The sequence below is a fragment of the Thalassophryne amazonica genome, chromosome 23, assembly GCF_902500255.1.
Source record: "Thalassophryne amazonica chromosome 23, fThaAma1.1, whole genome shotgun sequence".
Taxonomy (NCBI): Eukaryota; Metazoa; Chordata; class Actinopteri; order Batrachoidiformes; family Batrachoididae; genus Thalassophryne; species Thalassophryne amazonica.
Genome location: NC_047125.1, coordinates 7619716 through 7638149, shown reverse-complemented (window position 1 = coordinate 7638149; position 18434 = coordinate 7619716). Strand labels below are relative to the sequence as shown.

The following is an 18434-nucleotide window of genomic DNA, read 5'->3' as shown; positions in this document are numbered from 1 at the left end:
ACAGCACCCTCACCATGGACAGATGAAACCTTGTACCTTGAAAGAATGTTTTTAAACATGACTTTGCATTAACGTACATTAACTTTCATGTCTAACTTGATCCACGCCCTTAACCCCTACCATAACCAAGGTAACTTGAGAGCAAATGTTAAAGATCATATAACGAGGACACTTTTTAAAATCTCGTCAAAGGACTTAGGTCCCCACAAGTGACTGGGATCAGGTTTGTGTCCCCACAATGTGCATGATTGCATTTCCGCAGACACGCACACAAAGTGAAGCAGGGAAGAAAGAATTGGATGACACACACTGACGGACAGAGGGAGGGACTGAATTACCATAGAAACTGGTTGGACGGCTCCAAGGAGCCGGAGGAAAAGGTGAAAGCTGGAGTGGTCAAACTGTCAAAGTCACTGTCACTGATTTACATCACCGAGTGTGTGAACGCTTTAAAAAAGAAAAAGGAAAACAAAATGTTTTTTTTCTGTTTTGTTGTTTGTTGTGATTATTCTGATGTGGATCCAATCTAGCTGGGGCCATATGGAGCAAAAGTCTTTGCCGGCACAGGTAAGCTCTTTAACCAGAGTGATGCAGGTATTTATGAGTTCCAGGTCGATTTCCATTTACACAAACCTCAAGACTTCAGGAGCAAGGCTCATAAATTAGACTTAATTTTTCAAAGTTCTGGCCACAGTTTGGTTAGTAATTCATCAAGGACCATAATTTTGTGGCATAATGCTCTAAACCGGAACTTAATTTGGTAAAAAGTGAAAAAGTTTAAATTCAGTTTTATAACGTACTTTTATCCAATTTTCAGCAATAACATGATTCTATTTGTCAGATCTGATTTATTCTTGCAGCAGCAGATTACCACTTGAAGATTATAAAACTAAATTGAATGACATTTATTGAACATTATAGACTTCTGGTTTGACAAAGATTCTTGCTAGATAATCTGACGTATCTTCACACGGACAGGCAGAGACAAATTTAACTGTATTTCAAATCTACATGCAAATCAAACTAAAACAGGCTTCACTGGAGTGCAGAACCCTACAGAGAGATCCAGACCACCCCAACCAGACCCACCATAAATCCGGTGTCATATGGGATGACAACCCTACAGAAAATTGTGTTGGAAATGATCTGTTCAGAATGTGTCGGGATGCTTCATATAACACAAGTCTTACCAACCCAGCATCAGAGCACTCAGGTTCCATTGTGGAGTTTTGACCAAAACACTATACAGAAAATGTCCATTTGCAGTTTATTGTGATGTTCTTGCAGCCTGGAACATCATTTTCCCGCTTGGCTACCAATACGGTCCATAGTCCAAAAGCCTAGAAACCCATAATTGGTTGATGTTGCAGTTTCCCATCATGGCAAGTTGTGTGTTATCTGGAAGCACCTGCCACAAATGGATATATCCTGATTACGATTTTGCCTTCTGACCTCATATCTATGTCTGATTCAAACCTTTTCACCAAGGTTTGTTTTATGAAGGGCGCTCCTGTCTTTCAGCCAACTGAAATGGTGGTGGGGGTGCTATTTTAACAAATTACAAATAACTGAATATCGATAGGACACTATAAAAACAAGATCAAAAGTGCCGCACCCACATGTCAAAGTATCTGACATTTGGAGACCAGAGAGGAGAATTCAGGCAATTTGACCGATGTCAGTGCCGTTACTGATTCTGATCATTGGTCCAGTTCTTTATTGATTCCTCACTTTGCTGTGTGGAAAAATGTAGGCCGATGCAGGTTTTTGGAATGATGAGACTGACGTCATGACATCATGGGAGAAATCAAGATGCCAAACTTTGCCGGAACTGATAACATCTGAGTTGTACAAGTCCACTAGATTTAAAAATTCGATTCAATTATCATCTCGAGTAGAACATGAGGTTTTAATGTTTTAGTCAAGTTGCCTAAGGAAAAAAAAGTATGTGAACATATTTCTGTAACTTTATCCTACATAATATTAGCATAATAGCATGGGGATGGCAATTTGACCTTGACTTATGACAAAAATCAGATCAGTTCTTCTCATCTTTACATCGACTGTACCTGCCAATACTGATGCATAGAAGGTTATCAAAGAGAACAAGAAGGACCCTGGATCCTCATTTATCTCAAAATCTTGTTCAAATATTTCTGAATATTCATGAACAAACAAATTGTGATGACGATGTAACCTTGTTTGCAGAGATCGTGATAACACTAAAAGTATAATAAACCAACAAAGTATTGTTTGTTTGTTTTGGTTTTGCCTTCCAATTTAAAATGAATAAATAAATAAATAAAATTGTTCCTACATTTATTTTGGGGGCTTTTCCTCAAAGTCAGTCTTCAGTGTCTTTATATTAGAACTAAAAATGTGTTTGTTTTTTTTTTACAAACAAATACATTTTATTGCCATTGCTTTATTATTGGGCTGCCTGATGTCAGAAATGATGACATTTGTGGATGACCGCTAATATTTGATTAGCACTTAATCTAGCTTTGGGGCAGAATTATTGTGTATCGTTTGATTTTCCAAATCTTTTTTCTGACAGATTAGGTGTTGTTTATTTTCCATGGGAAAAAATTACACTTTCGTGTTTCAAGATATGCCATGTTTGTATGTTCCTAAATTTAAAGAAAGAGAGACAGGGAAGTGTACTCAGATTTCAACACCCACGTCTTATTTATGATTCCCAATACCATAATAATACCGGTGATACCACATTATTTGGTTTATTCTGTGTGGCTTTGGCCATATTTGTTAAAAATTGGACCAGTTTACCCTTGGCTACCCCTCAACCCTTCTGCCATGTTTAGCTAACTAGCAGTGGTACCCGTCTTTGCCCGGGTGAGGAGTCGTAGCCAAGTTTGAAGAGTTTATCATTAAAAATGTAAGCACGCTGTTGCAATCAGCGCAACAATGTGGTGTTTGTTGACTAAATAAATTTACAGCAGTCACAGACTGCTCTTGTTCGGTCTTTTAAAAGTGCTGCATGATTGTGTGTTTGTATTGTATTGACTTAGAATAATTGCTGCCATGATTGTACACACTCTGATACAGTAGGTGGCAGTATGCACCTCTAAAGCTGGTTTGCAAGCTACTGATAAAGCACAAAAAAAGAATAATTTGTCTTATTTATTAAATTATCTTTAAGTGTTGCATTTCTTTTCAGAGTGTGGCTGATGACGTGACCAAGGTGTGCGCCTTAAAGCAGCGACATGATGGATTTAATCGTTCATGAGTTTTGAAAACATCATCTTGTAGAAGTTGTACATAGGGCGATGCTCACAGCTAATGTTAGCATGATTGTGGTGCAGCTTAGCTAAAATGTGCACAAAAATTGTTCATTTTGTGATAAAATTGTAGAATTTTTCACACATATTCTAAATTAACTCATGTTTATTTTCAGAGCCATCCTGGAGCTGACCTCTAATGAGCTACAGGGGTCAATAAAGAATTACACAGGGGTCAAAATTTAAAAATGCTCCAATCATGTTGAAAACTATATCACATTATTTGTCTGATCATAATGATTCCAAAAAGGTATAGTTTGGACTATCAGTGACTGAATTCCATAGAGTTATGGGGCAAAAACAGCAAAAATGGTGACAAAGGTCAGTTTCAGTTTGTACAGGGGTCAAAAGTTAAAGTTGCTCCAAGTTTGGTAAAAACAAATTATGCAAATTATTGGTTGAGTTAATAGCATTTTAAAAAGGAATAGTTTGCACCATCTGTCATGCTTAGTTATGTTACAGGGTAACATATGTCATACGTCATAGAATCCAATGGACGTCAACTTTGTTTGACCTTTAATTTGGTGACCAAGCATTCAACACAGTCAAAACTATTCCATTTATTAATCCTTTTATTTCAACCAATATTTGCATCACTTTTTACCAAACTGGAGCAACTTTAACTTTTGACTCCTATACAAACTGAAACTGACCTTTGTCACCATTTTTGCTGTTTTTGCCCCACAACTCCAGAACATTCAGTCATAGATAGTCCAAACTATTACCTTTTTGGAATCATTATGAACAGACAAATAATGTGGTATAGTTTTCAACATGATTGGAGTATTTTTAAATTTTAACCCCTGTGTAATTCTTTATTGACCCCTGTAGCTCACAAGGGTCTTCCTGGAGCTCATCAGCTCCAGGATGACTCCATATCTGAAAATAGACATTAGTTAATTTAGAATATGTGTACCAAATTCCCATGTTTTTAATCACAAAATGAAACAATTGTTTTGCTGTGCCTCTCCACTATGAGCAAATGGCTCCTCTGTGAGCATTTTATTACAAATACCTATACCATAGATAGATATTTGGTGGTGATTCGGTGGTTTGAATCATATTATCTAATAGATTACAATTTGTTCATGTAAATGGGGAATCTTCTTCACAGACTAAGGTTAATTATGGAGTTCCACAAGGTTCTGTGCTAGGACCAATTTTATTCACTTTATACATGCTTCCCTTAGGCAGTATTATTAGACGGTATTGCTTAAATTGTCATTGTTACGCAGATGATACCGAGCTTTATCTATCCATGAAGCCAGAGGACACACACCAATTAGCTAAACTGCAGGATTGTCTTACAGACATAAAGACATGGATGACCTCTAATTTCCTGCTTTTAAACTCAGATAAAACTGAAGTTATTGTACTTGGCCCCACAAATCTTAGAAACATGGTGTCTAACCAGATCCTTACTCTGGATGGCATTACCCTGACCTCTAGTATACTGTGAGAAATCTTGGCGTCATTTTTGATCAGGATATGTCATTCAATGCGCATATTAAACATTGACTGATTGATTGATTGATTGATATTACGTATGTGGATCTCTATTTTTCTGTTAAGTGAGGTGGCGGCTTACACACACAGAAAGCCAACACGCTGCAGAGCCACACATGTAAGGTCGTTTATAATATGGACATAGGCTCTGAACTGTTTGAGTTAAACAGTATCATGTTTTAGTTGTCAAGGTTACCCAAAGTCAAAGGTCATGTAGCAAATCAAAATGCCATGACTTCATACAACCCCTGGCAATAATTATGGAATCACCGACCTCGGAGGATGTTCATTCAGTTGTTTAATTTTGTAGAAAAAAAGCAGATCACAGACATGACACAAAACTAAAGTCATTTCAAATGCAGCTTTCTGGCTTTAAGAAACACTGTAAGAAATCAGGAAAAATAATTGTGGCAGTCAGTAACGGTTACTTTTTTAGACAAAGCAGAGGGAAAAAAAATATGGAATCACTCAATTCTGAGGAATAAATTATGGAATCACCCTATAAATTTTCATCCCCAAACCTAACACCTGCATCAAATCAGATCTGTTCATTAGTCTGCATCTAAAAAGGAGTGATCACACCTCGGAGAGGCTGTTGCACCAAGTGGACTGACATGAATCATGGCTCCAACACGAGAGATGTCAATTGAAACAAAGGAGAGGATTATCAAACTCTTAAAAGAGGGTAAATCATCACGCAATGTTGCAGAAGATGTTGGTTGTTCACAGTCAGCTGTGTCTAAACTGTGGACCAAATACAACAACATGGGAAGGTTGTTAAAGGCAAACATACTGGTAGACCAAGGAAGACATCAAAGCATCAAGACAGAAAACTTAAAGCAATATGTCTCAAAAATCGAAAATGCACAACAAAACAAATGAGGAACGAATGGGAGGAAACTGGAGTCAACGTCTGTGACCGAACTGTAAGAAACCGCCTAAAGGAAATGAGATTACATACAGAAAAGCTAAACGAAAGCCATCATTAACACCTAAACAGAAAAAACAAGGTTACAATGGGCTAAGGAAAAGCAATCATGGACTGTGGATGACTGGATAAAGGTCATATCCAGTGATGAATCTCGAATCTGCATTGGGCAAGGTGATGATGCTGGAACTTTTGTTTGGTGCCGTTCCAGTGAGATTTCTAAAGATGACTGCCTGAAGAGAACATGTACATTTCCACAGTCATTGATGATATGGGGCTGCATGTCAGGTAAAGGCACTGGGAAGATGGCTGTCATTACATCAATCAATCAATCAATTTTTTATATAGCGCCAAATCACAACAAACAGTTGCCCCAAGGCGCTTTATATTGTAAGGCAAGGCCATACAATAATGATGTAAAACCCCAACGGTCAAAACGACCCCCTGTGAGCAAGCACTTGGCTACAGTGGGAAGGAAAAACTCCCTTTTAAGAGGAAGAAACCTCCAGCAGAACCAGGCTCAGGGAGGGGCAGTCTTCTGCTGGGACTGGTTGGGGCTGAGGGAGAGAACCAGGAAAAAGACATGCTGTGGAGGGGAGCAGAGATCGATCACTAATGATTAAATGCAGAGTGGTGCATACAGAGCAAAAAGAGAAAGAAACAGTGCATCATGGGAACCCCCCAGCAGTCTACGTCTATAGCAGCATAACTAAGGGATGGTTCAGGGTCACCTGATCCAGCCCTAACTATAAGCTTTAGCAAAAAGGAAAGTTTTAAGCCTAATCTTAAAAGTAGAGAGGGTGTCTGTCTCCCTGATCTGAATGGGAGCTGGTTCCACAGGAGAGGAGCCTGAAAGCTGAAGGCTCTGCCTCCCATTCTACTCTTACAAACCGTAGGAACTACAAGTAAGCCTGCAGTCTGAAAGCGAAGCGCTCTATTTGGGTGATATGGTACTACGAGGTCCCTAAGATAAGATGGGACCTGATTATTCAAAACCTTATAAGTAAGAAGAAGAATTTTAAATTCTATTCTAGAATTAACAGGAAGCCAATGAAGAGAGGCCAATATGGGTGAGATATGCTCTCTCCTTCTAGTCCCCGTCAGTACTCTAGCTGCAGCATTTTGAATTAACTGAAGGCTTTTTAGGGAACTTTAGGACAACCTGATAATAATGAATTACAATAGTCCAGCCTAGAGGAAATAAATGCATGAATTAGTTTTTCAGCATCACTCTGAGACAAGACCTTCTGATTTTAGAGATATTGCGTAAATGCAAAAAAGCAGTCCTACATATTTGTTTAATATGCGTTTTGAATGACATATCCTGATCAAAAATGACTCCAAGATTTCTCACAGTATTACTAGAGGTCAGGGTAATGCCATCCAGAGTAAGGATCTAGTTAGACACCATGTTTCTAAGATTTGTGGGGCCAAGTACAATAACTTCAGTTTTATCTGAGTTTAAAAGCAGGAAATTAGAGGTCATCCATGTCTTTATGTCTGTAAGACAATTCTGCAGTTTAGCTAATTGGTGTGTGTCCTCTGGCTTCATGGATAGATAAAGCTGGGTATCATCTGCGTAACAATGAAAATTTAAGCAATACCGTCTAATAATACTGCCTAAGGGAAGCATGTATAAAGTGAATAAAATTGGTCCTAGCACAGAACCTTGTGGAACTCCATAATTAACTTTAGTCTGTGAAGAAGATTCCCCATTTACATGAACAAATTGTAATCTATTAGACAAATATGATTCAAACCACCGCCTATAATTAGCTAAGATAGCTGGGTCAAGTGATGGCTTTTTAAGTAATGGTTTAATTACTGCCACCTTAAAAGCCTGTGGTACATAGCCAACTAACAAAGATAGATTGATCATATTTAAGATCGAAGCATTAAATAATGGTAGGGCTTCCTTGAGCAGCCTGGTAGGAATGGGGTCTAATAAACATGTTGATGGTTTGGAGGAAGTAACTAATGAAAATAACTCAGACAGAACAATCGGAGAGAAAGAGTCTAACCAAATACCGGCATCACTGAAAGCAGCCAAAGATAACGATACGTCTTTGGGATGGTTATGAGTAATTTTTTCTCTAATAGTTAAAATTTTGTTAGCAAAGAAAGTCATGAAGTCATTAGTAGTTAAAGTTAATGGAATACTCAGCTCAATAGAGCTCTGACTCTTTGTCAGCCTGGCTACAGTGCTGAAAAGAAACCTGGGGTTGTCTTATTTTCTTCAATTAGTGATGAGTAGAAAGATGTCCTAGCTTTACGGAGGGCTTTTTTATAGAGCAACAGACTCTTTTTCCAGGCTAAGTGAAGATCTTCTAAATTAGTGAGACGCCATTTCCTCTCCAACTTACGGGTTATCTGCTTTAAGCTACGAGTTTGTGAGTTATACCACGGAGTCAGACACTTCTGATTTAAAGCTCTCTTTTTCAGAGGAGCTATAGCATCCAAAGTTGTCTTCATCAATAAATGCACAAGTTTATGTTGATATTTTGGACACTTTTCTTATCCCATCAATTGAAAGGATGTTGGGGATGATGAAATCTTTTTTCAAGATGATAATGCATCTTGCCATAGAGCAAAAACTGTGAAAACATTCCTTGCAAAAAGACACATAGGGTCAATGTCATGGCCTGCAAATAGTCCGGATCTTAATCCAATTGAAAATCTTTGGTGGAAGTTTAAGAAAATGGTCCATGACAAGGCTCCATCCTGCAATGCTGATCTGGCAACAGCAATCAGAGAAAGTTGGAGCCAGATTGATGAAGAGTACTGTTTGTCACTCATTAAGTCCATGCCTCAGAGACTGCAAGCTGTTATAAAAGCCAGAGGTGGTGCAACAGAATACTAGTGATGTGTTGGAGCGTTCTTTTGTTTTCATGATTCCATAATTTTTTCCTCAGAATTGAGTGATTCCATATTTTTTTCCCTCTGCTTGGTCTAAAAAAGTATCCGTTACTGACTGCCACAATTTTTTTCCTGATTTCTTATAGTGTTTCTTAAAGCCGGAAAGTTGCCATTTGAAATGACTTTATTTTTGTGTCATGTCTGTGATCTGCTTTTTTTCTACAAAATTAAACAACTGAATGAACATCCTCCGAGGCCGGTGACTCTGTAACAAGTCCACCGAGTGTGGTCCAACTTAGATGTGGGTATGAAAATGACACAATTTTAATATTCACGTGGATCTGGAAAACTGAATCAATCCAGTGACAAAAGGCTAAGGTCAGGTGGTTTAGGTATAGTGGGTTATCAGTTCAAAAGTCAAGCATTTGGAAGCCGGGTGAAGGGCATATTGTGCCCCGGTGGAAGCGCACGCTCCACTGAGTGCCCCTCTGTTTTGCGCTGTACAGTTAATATGTCATGTTTCTGGTTAACACATTGCCCACCCATATTTACCAGAAGTCTCTTTGGGTGTGAAGTGGCAGGATGACCTGCATCGGCTCACTTAACACTTAAACACACACACTTGCACCTGCGTGTTGATCCCAATACGACGGGCTGATGTCACGATTTCAGCCGAGGAGCGCGCGTCGTTTAGCTGAAACAGGGCAGCACACCATGATGACTCCTAAATATCTATCAGAAAAGACTAATGAGGTGAAACGGAGCCCGCGGGTCCAAAATGACTTCAGTGTTTACATATTAAGATAAAAGCGATGATGGCAGGAAGAGTATAACGGCTAAATGAGTCAGTGGAAATGGTATATACTAAAAGTACATCATTCAAGTACACTTGTGCTGAACTGTGAAGATGGTGCTGAGCCGGTGTTTAGTCAGTGGAGTCCAGCATACAGAGACATCGGGGCAGTGTGGTTACTTATTGCTGAGGTAAATGGAGTGAGAAGAGTCTGAATCAGCAGCATAATCCTGCACAGGGGAAGGCAAACAACCACCAAGCATCAGCAGCAGACAACAGGAGGTCAAATACACCGCTAGTGGAGCAGCTTAATTAAAGTTTCCGTAACAATTGTGCATTTTGTGATTAAAAGCATCAAATTTGGCCCACATATTCTAAATGAACTAATGTTTATTTCAGATATGGGGTCCATCCTAGAGCATCCTAGTAATACTGTGAGAAATCTTGGAGTCATTTTTGATCAGGATATGTCCTTCAATGCGCATATTAAGCAAATATGTAAGACTGCTTTTTTACATTTGCGTAATATCTCTAAAATTAGAAAGGTCTTGTCTCAGAGTGATGCTGAAAAACTAATTCATGCATTTATTTCCTCTAGGCTGGACTATTGTAATTCATTATTATCAGGTTGTCCTAAAAGTTCCCTGAAAAGCCTTCAGTTAATTCAAAATGCTGCAGCTAGAGTACTAACGGGGACTAGAAGGAGAGAGCATATCTCACCCATATTGGACTCTCTTCATTGGCTCCCTGTTAATTCTAGAATAGAATTTAAAATTCTTCTTCTTACTTATAATGTTTTGAATAATCAGGTCCCATCTTATCTTAGTACCATATCACCCCAATAGAGCACTTCGCTCTCAGACTGCAGGCTTACTTGTAGTTCCTAGAGTTTGTAAGAGTAGAATGGGAGGCAGAGCCTTCAGCTTTCAGGCTCCTCTCCTGTGGAACCAGCTCCCAATTTGGATCAGGGAGACAGACACCCTCTCTACTTTTAAGATTAGGCTTAAAACTTTCCTTTTTGCTAAAGCTTATAGTTAGGGCTGGATCAGGTGACCCTGAACCCTCCCTTAGTTATGCTGCTATAGACGTAGACTGCTGGGGGGTTCCCATGATGCACTGAGTGTTTCTTTCTCTTTTTGCTCTGTATGCACCACTCTGCATTTAATCATTAGTGATTGATCTCTGCTCCCCTCCACAGCATGTCTTTTTCCTGGTTCTCTCCCTCAGCCCCAACCAGTCCCAGCAGAAGACTGCCCCTCCCTGAGCCTGGTTCTGCTGGAGGTTTCTTCCTGTTAAAAGGGAGTTTTTCCTTCCCACTGTCACCAAGTGCTTGCTCATAGGGGGTCGTTTTGACCGTTGGGGTTTTCTGTAATTACTGTATGGCTTTTGCCTTACAATATAAAGCACCTTGGGGCAACTGTTTGTTGTGATTTGGCGCTACATAAATAAAATTAATTTGATTTGATTTGATTAGAGGTCAGCTCTAGGATGGTTCCATATCTGACAATAAACATTACCTAATTTAAAATATGTGTGCCAAATTTGATGCTTTTATCCAATTTATCTTTTTGCTATGCTGCCCCACTACTCAGGAGACTGTGGACAGATGCCCAGAAGTGGGCCGAGAAGGGTGACGCAATGGGGAAGTACTGCTTTTTTCCATCCTCCTTTGAGTGTGAGGCAAGAAAGAAAACAGTAAAATGTTTTCTCCAGTGGTATCCGTAGATAAGCAGTAGTATCTACTGGTCTTAGGTCCTTAGGGCCTAGAGAGGGACTTAGCTCCTCTTCTATGGCATGTTGGATGTAAAACATAGTTGAGAGCAAGATTTTGGCTCCAAGAGAAAATGTTTAAGTATCTCAGGAAAGGTTTGTGTCTATTCCAGCATTGGTGGGTGGGTGGCAGGTAATAATGGAATGGGTTGGTGTCAAACAAGCCCCTACCTAAGAGACACAGATGAGAAGTATCACTTGGATTATGAGGGAGCATCACCTAAACCATGTGGTGTGTATGAGAACCCAGTGGTTGGAGAAGGCCAAGAGGACTCTGTTAGGTTCTTTTATTGTGGTGAATGATCTCAAAAAGAATTGGACAGGAAACAGACTTCACAGTTTAGATGAAGTATTGAAAAAGTTCAAACCCTGATACAGAGAGTCATCTAACATCGCTGGGGTCTTTGAACCAGATCACATGCAAACAACTAGAACAAAGAGCCCAGATCACCTTTCTACTCTAGCTTTTATTTCTGTGCTATAAGCCACCCCATGTGGTCAGCCCTTAGCCTGTCGTGATTCACTGTCTGTTATTGGCTACAAAGTGAGGTGAAGTAGGCGGTTATTAGCAGGTGTCTGCTCACATTGTGTTCAAGGCCAGTATGTAAAAATCTTAGCGTTTGTGTATGTCTGCAATATAGTGCAGTGTCACGCACTATATTACAGACTATATTGCAAGTAAGAGTAAGACGAAAGTGAATGTTCTAAAAATCAAATGAATAGATGACTAATTTGTCTGTTTTTTTAACTCCAGGTGAACACCCATGAATGGACCTGACCATCTAAAATGGATACAACAAAATAGTCATTATAAATCACAGAACTGAAGGATGACAAGAAGGACGTTTGACAGATTCCCAAACGTACAAGCCTCATTCAACGTTTTTTGCATGAATGTAAACTTTCAAGACATAAATGCTTATCATGGCCTCCAGAGCTGGAGCTGCTCCCAACATAAGTAACTTCATCCTACATGACTTCCTCAACTCCACACACCTCCTCCCTCACTCTCCGCCAGGCCTTCACCTTCGTCTTGCAGCATAGATGAGTCCTATAAGTACATCTTCCTCCCCATCTGTTACTCATTCACATTCATCTTCAGCATTTCTCTCAACTCCATTGTCCTCTACCGTTCTTTTCGCCAGACGAAGCGCTGGAATGCTTCATTGATCTACATGGTCAACCTGGCCTCCACAGACTTCATGTATGGCCTGTCTCTGCCGTTTCTTGTTGCTAGCTACATCATGCGTGACCGCTGGGTCTTTGGGGACTTCATGTGCCGACTGGTCCGTTTTCCTCTTCTACTTCAACCTGTACTGTTCCATCTTCTTCCTCACATGCATTTCTGTCCACAGGTACCTTGGTATCTGCCACCCAATGAAAATAATTACACTGGAGACCAAGAAGGCGGTTAAGTGCACATGTGTCCTGTTTGGATAGTCGTCCTTTGCTCTAACTTGCCCTATCTTCCGATTTGCACAGACTGGTCATGTGACACGATTAACAAGGATATGGGGCAATGGAACCAATGCCGGCAAACCTATGGATGAGCTATCATGGTGAATGCCAACGCCAGCCATTGGTAACTGGGGACTTGTCATTGAGGAGTACCAGAACTGTTGGGATGATGCATAGATAAGGAGTTTTCGGATTATGTGCCGTATGGAATCATACTCCATTTGGTGGGCTTTTTTTCTGCCATTTTCCATAATTGCTTGGTGTTACTCTCACGTAGTTCTGACCATATTTAGGACATTGCACTCTGAGCCTTACCCAACAGAGGTCAACGACAAGGAGAGAGAATGACGAAATTGCACGTGGAGAGACAAGTAATGTTGGAATTGTTGGAAGAAGAGGGAAGCAAGATGGACTGGGAAGAAGATGAAGGTATTTCACAATTTTCCTGGGGTCCAGTCCCCATACGCCCATCGCAGGCGCAAATCTATCAAGACCATCATCACCAGTCACACTCCTGTTTGCACCTCTGCTTCTTCCCCTTCCATGTGACGAGAACAATCTTCCTCCTGCTTAAAGTGACTAAAGGTGTCCCCTGTCACACTATGACCATGTTCTCCATGTGCTACAAGATCACTCGGCCTCTGGTGTCATTTAACGCGTGGCTCAATGCCCTGCTTTACTTTCTGACTAAAGACAAGGGGGCGGCCACTGTTGCCAGGCAGTGAACACGTCCACTCAACAGGATGGTGGAGTTCTCTGGCCACTGAGAATGAAGGGGAAAGCAGAGGATGGAGGAGAGATTGAGATGGAAGAAAGAATCAACATTAAGGAGAATAAAGGAATTCCCAACAGTCCAACTTACATGAAGCAGTCGCCTCAGAAAGTCCGATATATAGTTGAGTGAATTGATGGTGAAAGATTACATTTGAGATATACAGTAATACAGTAGATGTTATGTTTTTGAAGGAAAACAAATCATTTTATATGATCACTGTAGAAAAAAGCAATGATTAAAGACCCTCAACAAGCTGCTTGGTAGTTTGCCTCTATTTTCTATTCCATGTACAATTGACATATATATAATATACACACACACACACACACACACACACACACACACACACACACACACACACACACACACACACACACACACACACACACACACTAGGGCCTTGCCCATGGGGATCCATGGGTACTAGATTGGGTAGTGTTTATAATAAAGATGGTTGACATTTTTCAAGGGTGGAGATAAATTATGCAAAGTTTCTATAATAATTTGAAAGTGCAGGAAATTAAAATGAGAGTTTTGTGAATACATAATTGTATTTATTATTTGGCACATTTAGTTGATGTCATGTTTTACAACTGGCAAGGTTGAAATACTTCCTTTGCTCAGAGCTTGTCTGGTTACCAGGGACTGATCAATATTCATTGTTCACTGTTGCTACACAATATCCATATTTTCTCAATAAATATTAGTCCTATCAACTTTCCATTTTTGCGGTGTTCATCCTTGGCCCAACATACAAAAGCATACCAAACGGCAAATGTCAGCTCTCCCCAGTTTGTCCATAATTGAAGTTAACACACACCACTTGACTTTTAATACACTCAACAAAATATAAACGCAACACTTTTGGTTTTGCTCCCATTTTGTATGAGATGAACTCAAAGATCTAAAACTTTTTCCACATACACAATATCACCATTTCCCTCAAATATTGTTCACAAACCAGTCTAAATCTGTGATAGTGAGCACTTCTCCTTTGCTGAGATAATCCATCCCACCTCACAGGTGTGCCATATCAAGATGCTGATTAGACACCATGATTAGTGCACAGGTGTGCCTTAGACTGCCACAATAAAAGGCCACTCTGAAAGGTGCAGTTTTGTTTTATTGGGGGGGATACCAGTCAATATCTGGTGTGACCACCATTTGCCTCATGCAGTGCAACACATCTCCTTCACATAGAGTTGATCATCCAAACATGCTCAATGGGTGACATGTCCGGTGAGTATGCCGGCCATGCAACAACTGGGACATTTTCAGCTTCCAAGAATTGTGTACAGATCCTTGCAACATGGGGCCGTGCATTATCCTGCTGCAACATGAGGTGATGTTCTTGGATGTATGGCACAACAATGGGCCTCAGGATCTCGTCACGGTATCTCTGTGCATTCAAAATGCCATCAATAAAATGCACCTGTGTTCTTCATCCATAACAGACGCCTGCCCATACCATAACCCCACCGCCACCATGGGCCACACGATCCACACACATTGACATCAGAAAACCGCTTCCCTACACGACGCCACACACGCTGTCTGCCATCTGCCCTGAACAGTGTGAACCGGGATTCATCCGTGAAGAGAACACCTCTCCAACGTGCCAAACGCCAGCGAATGTGAGCATTTGCCCACTCAAGTCGGTTACGACGACGAACTGGAGTCAGGTCGAGACCCCGATGAGGACGACGAGCATGCAGATGAGCTTCCCTGAGACGGTTTCTGACAGTTTGTGCAGAAATTCTTTGGTTATGCAAACCGATTGTTTCAGCAGCTGTCTGAGTGGCTGGTCTCAGACCATCTTGGAGGTGAACATGCTGGATGTGGAGGTCCTGGGCTGGTGTGGTTACACGTGGTCTGCAGTTGTGAGGCTGGTTGGATGTACTGCCAAATTCTCTGAAACGCCTTTGGAGACGGCTTATGGTAGAGAAATGAACATTCAATACACGAGCAACAGCTCTGGTTGACATTCCTGCTGTCAGCATGCCCTCAAATCTTGCGACATCTGTGGCATTGTGCTGTGTGATAAAACTGCACCTTTCAGAGTGGCCTTTTATTGTGGGCAGTCTAAGGCACACCTGTGCACCAATCATGGTGTCTAATCAGCATCTTGATATGGCACACCTGTGAGGTGGGATGGATTATCTCAGCAAAGGAGAAGTGCTCACTATCACAGATTTAGACTGGTTTGTGAACAATATTTGAGGGAAATGGTGATATTGTGTATGTGGAAAAAGTTTTAGATCTTTGAGTTCATCTCATACAAAATGGGAGCAAAACCAAAAGTGTTGTGTTTATATTTTTGTTGAGTGTATATACATTTTGCTGCCCCCTGCTGGAATGGAGTGTGAGTCCAGAATTTAATTATCAACGTCCATTGTTCACTGTTACTCAGTATCCCAAGTTTCTCTAAAAATATTAGTCCTATCAAATTTCCATTTTCGCGTCGTTCATCCTTGACCCAAAATACATAAGCATATAAAACGGCAAAGGTCTGCTCTCCAGTTTGTCCATGATGGAAGTTACATACAAGGAGGCCACTTGGCTTTTAATAGATAGATGATTTACCGCCCCCTTTTGGAATTGTGTGTGAGTTCAGAATATAATTATCAATGTATACATAATATATAAATGTATATTTAAAAAATTAGATTTAATGATATATTAAATGCCAAGTGGCCTCTACAGATGTATGTGTGTGTGTGTGTGTGTGTGTGTGTGTGTGTGTGTGTGTGTGTGTGTGTGTGTGTGTGTGTGTGTGTGTGTGTGTGTGTGTGTGTGTATGGCTTCGATCACAGACAAACTGGTGAGAGCTGACAATTGCAGTTTGCTATGCTTATGTATTTTACGTCAAGGATGAACACCATGAAAACAGAAATTTGATAGGATTAATATTTTTGGAGAAACTGCATTACTAACAGTGAACAATGGACATTGATAATTACATTCGTCATAAAAAGTTTGCTGTGTCCATGTTTGGCCAGCTTGTTCTGTCAGGCTTGGTGGAGAGCTTTGAATAACTGAAGGCTTTTCTGGGAAATTCTAGGACAACCTGATAAATGAATTACAATAGTCCAGCCTAGAGGAAATAAATGCATGAATTAGTTTTTCAGCATCACTCTGAGACAAGACCTTTCTAATTTTAGAGATATTACGCAAATGCACAAAAGCAGTCCTACATATTTGCTTAATATGCGCATTGAATGACATATCCTGATCAAAAATGACTCCAAGATTTCTCACAGTATTACTAGAGGTCAGGGTAATGCCATCCAGAGTAAGGATCTGGTTAGACACCATGTTTCTAAGATTTGTGTGGCCAAGTACAATAACTTCAGTTTTATCTGAGTTTTAAAGCAGGGAATTAGAGGTCATCCATGTCTTTATGTCTGTAAGACAATCCTGCAGTTTAGCTAATTGGTGTGTGTCCTCTGGCTTCATGGATAGATAAAGCTGGGTATCATCTGCGTAACAATGAAAATTTAAGCAATGCTGTCTAATAATACTGCCTAAGGGAAGCATGTATAAAGTGAATAAAATTGGTCCTAGCACAGAACCTTGTGGAACTCCATAATTAACCTTAGTCTGTGAAGAAGATTCCCCATTTACATGAACAAATTGTAATCTATTAGATAAATATGATTCAAACCACCGCAGCGCAGTGCCTTTAATACCTATGGCATGCTCTAATCTCTGTAATAAAATTTATGGTCAACAGTATCAAAAGCAGCACTGAGGTCTAACAGAACAAGCACAGAGATGAGTCCACTGTCTGAGGCCATAAGAAGATCATTTGTAACCTTCACTAATGCTGTTTCTGTACTATGATGAATTCTAAAACCTGACTGAAACTCTTCAAATAGACCATTCCTCTACAGATGATCAGTTAGCTGTTTTACAACTACCCTTTCAAGAATTTTTGAGAGAAAGGAAGGTTGGAGATTGGCCTATAATTAGCTAAGATAGCTGGGTCAAGTGATGGCTTTTTAAGTAATGGTTTAATTACTGCCACCTTAAAAGCCTGTGGTACATAGCCAACTAATAAAGATAGATTGATCATATTTAAGATCGAAGCATTAATTAATGGTAGGGCTTCCTTGAGCAGCCTGGTAGGAATGGGGTCTAATAGACATGTTGATGGTTTGGAGGAAGTAACTAATGAAAATAACTCAGAACAATCGGAGAGAAAGACTCTAACCAAATACCAGCAACAGGTTCAATATTTATATAGCGCAATGAAACAGGTTCAGCTCCTCAGCCAGTTGGGGGTTCTCCACAGGGTGGGGGGGTGGTCTCCTAGTTGGTGGCATACCGAATTCCTCTCCACACTGCTGCAGGATCGTTGGCTGAGAATTGCTTTTTCAGTCTATCAGAGTAGCTCTTCTTAGCTATTCTGATCTCCTTTGTCAAAGACATTGAAAAGAACTTTGACATTAACTGACTAATCCCCACCAGCATCTGAGTAAAAGTCTGAACTGGATGACCACCTGGTACCTTGTGGGTACATTGGAGTCAGTTGTAGGTTGAGTCAAAATTTTGAGTGCCAATCTCAGGTAAGGATTTTTTTCACTTGCCACCCTCCTCAGTCACATCTGGGAGTATCTGCTAGTGCCACGCGTCACTGCAGCTACTGCACCACAGAACCACCTTGGGTATTGGAAGAAAGTCACTCAGGCAGTCAACTGATCTATCCTCAGCTCTCGCATGATTTGTCAGGTGAAATTTGATGTCCCCTTTGCCTTATGGGGTCCTCAACACTGAGACACGTTTATGCTGAATCCATGGCCAAAATGTCATAACTGAGGTGCCCACACCATGCAAGTAGCATTCATCATCTGAGTCTATTTGACACAAAGTCAGTCCAGTGATACCCAAGGATCCACTGAAGAGACCAAGTACCAAAAACATCTAGTTGTCACATTAGATTACTGGTTAGCATCCAAGTTCCACAACTATTTCGTAAGACAGCACCAGGATCAGACCAGAAGCACCAGGATCCTAAAGACTCAGAACTTCATTCTTTTGCAAAGGTAT

At 40.4% G+C, this 18434-nt stretch overlaps 1 pseudogene; it reads left to right on the top strand.

Moving 5' to 3' along the window:
• Positions 1 to 373: 373 nt before the first annotated feature.
• Positions 374 to 13641, top strand: LOC117505260 (annotated as a pseudogene).
• The last annotated feature ends 4793 nt before the right edge of the window (positions 13642 to 18434 follow it).